Source organism: Ostrea edulis, chromosome 6 (assembly GCF_947568905.1).
Source record: "Ostrea edulis chromosome 6, xbOstEdul1.1, whole genome shotgun sequence".
Lineage (NCBI taxonomy): Eukaryota > Metazoa > Mollusca > Bivalvia > Ostreida > Ostreidae > Ostrea > Ostrea edulis.
The window spans coordinates 46,778,473-46,780,305 of NC_079169.1; the positions used below are offsets into that span (position 1 = coordinate 46,778,473).

Here is a 1,833-nt window from a genome sequence, read left to right on the forward strand (position 1 = left end):
TGTTCCGTCACAATATTTTTTCAGAGAGCTACCCGGCGTAACAGTTCTGCAGCAAGGGGTGCTGAGGACCTATTCTAACCCGGATTCCCACGGGTTGAAACACGTCAGACAGCATTTGACCCAATGATAGGTTATAACAACCATAGAATTTGCGAAATCCTGACTTTAAACGTATATATTTAAAAAATTTAACGATTTCGAATTTGGTTATGAAATAGTTTTAAAACAAATGCTAATGGAAGCAAGAACGGATATTTACTTAAGAAATAAGATATCATTTTTTAATGTTGTTGGGATATGCCATGAAGTTGATCACGTGATCAAATCCTATAACGTCCGAAGGGCGTTAAAGTAGATTTGATCACGTACCAACTTCATGTCATATCCCAATAACATTCAAAAATGATATTTTATTTCTTATATTTATATTTTCTATTTTGATTTGTGTTCTTACCGAGCTTCCATGATTATGTAGCAGATGACCAAAATAACGATCGTAGAACACAAAATATAGTTCGTAAGAGTTTTATCGAATAAAAAATTAGGAACAATATCAAAGAGAATATAAGATATAGATATTTAATTGAAAATGTTAAAAAAAAAAAAAAGACGAAACATGTGTAAAAATAAAGGTAATTTAGAGCGTAAAGTTAACTGAAATGACAAGAAGAGCGGAGTAAACTACATCCGTGGTGTGATTTGGTCGCGATCAGCGATGGAGAAACTCGCGTCGGTCTAGCTTACTAAGTTGAAAACGCAATTGTTGATCACAGATTTCGACAGAAATTCGAAGGATCTGAGAGAATTGATGGTGGATATGATGGGTCAAGTTAACGTTAAGCTCTTAGTCAGGTTTTTGGAAAGAAACAACGGTATGTTCATCGTTAGGACTCGCGGTTGTAGCCATGCAGGAGACGATTCAAGACAGTAGGACAGATTTAGACCAAGTGCAGGTAGGTTGCGTCTTTTATTTACCTTCAGTGTGTGTAAAATAAAATAAAAATGAACTGACGGAGTTTTTGTTCACTTGGAAGATTTCTGTTGCAGGATTTTAATGAAGACTCGGACCGGTACCCTGACATGAACATGTAAATTTTTCGAGCTTCGAAATCAGCCTCTCTTATAATCATGCCGAGTCATAGCCGTGATGGAAGTTGCCAGGAAACAACAGGTTAATTTATCATCATGAAGTAAATACATGTAGGCTTATAACTCTGCCTACATGTTTTCGCTTCCAATATCATATAACTCTATTTTATAAATTCGCCATGCAGAAGTTGCAGACGGTATTTAAAACTGTATAAAATGAAACAAGAGAACGATATATGTTTAATGTTTCTCTTTTATAAATTGATGAAATTCTTGTTTTTTTACAAAATAAACTGTATAAATATCCTGCTGCGTTTATTTCTGTTATGATGTCATTGCAGTGGCGGATCCAGGGTTTACGAAAGGGTGTGTGTGAAAGTCAAGTATTAGCCAAAATGCTTAGCCATTTTGGGTGCCAATCTGGAATTTTACTAATCTGGAATTTTACTCACACTATTTATCTTATTTAAATTTGTGGCGAGAGGGGGGGTCTAAATCCCCCACTGCATTGCATAAGCAAGAAGCCAGGTGAAGATACAGGAACTGACTTTTGAAGCGGTGATTGTATTCATACACAAGAACAAACTGATCACATGACCAAATTCATTTCACACAAAATTGAACATCAATTTCATTAGTACTGTCATATAAGGAAGTGCATTGGCAAATGTAAATATATAATTTTAAACACAAATTTTAAATACAATAAATGATGTGTTTTTCGAATGTTATGTTAATGTCACT

General features: G+C 34.8%; 1 long non-coding RNA gene across 1 annotated transcript; it reads left to right on the top strand.

The window, feature by feature from the left end:
* The first annotated feature begins 359 nt into the window (after nucleotides 1–359).
* Nucleotides 360–1,395, top strand: LOC130046814 (uncharacterized). The gene is made up of 2 exons (XR_008795822.1): nucleotides 360–953; nucleotides 1,048–1,395. It is a non-coding gene; the product is annotated as an uncharacterized LOC130046814 (long non-coding RNA).
* The last annotated feature ends 438 nt before the right edge of the window (nucleotides 1,396–1,833 follow it).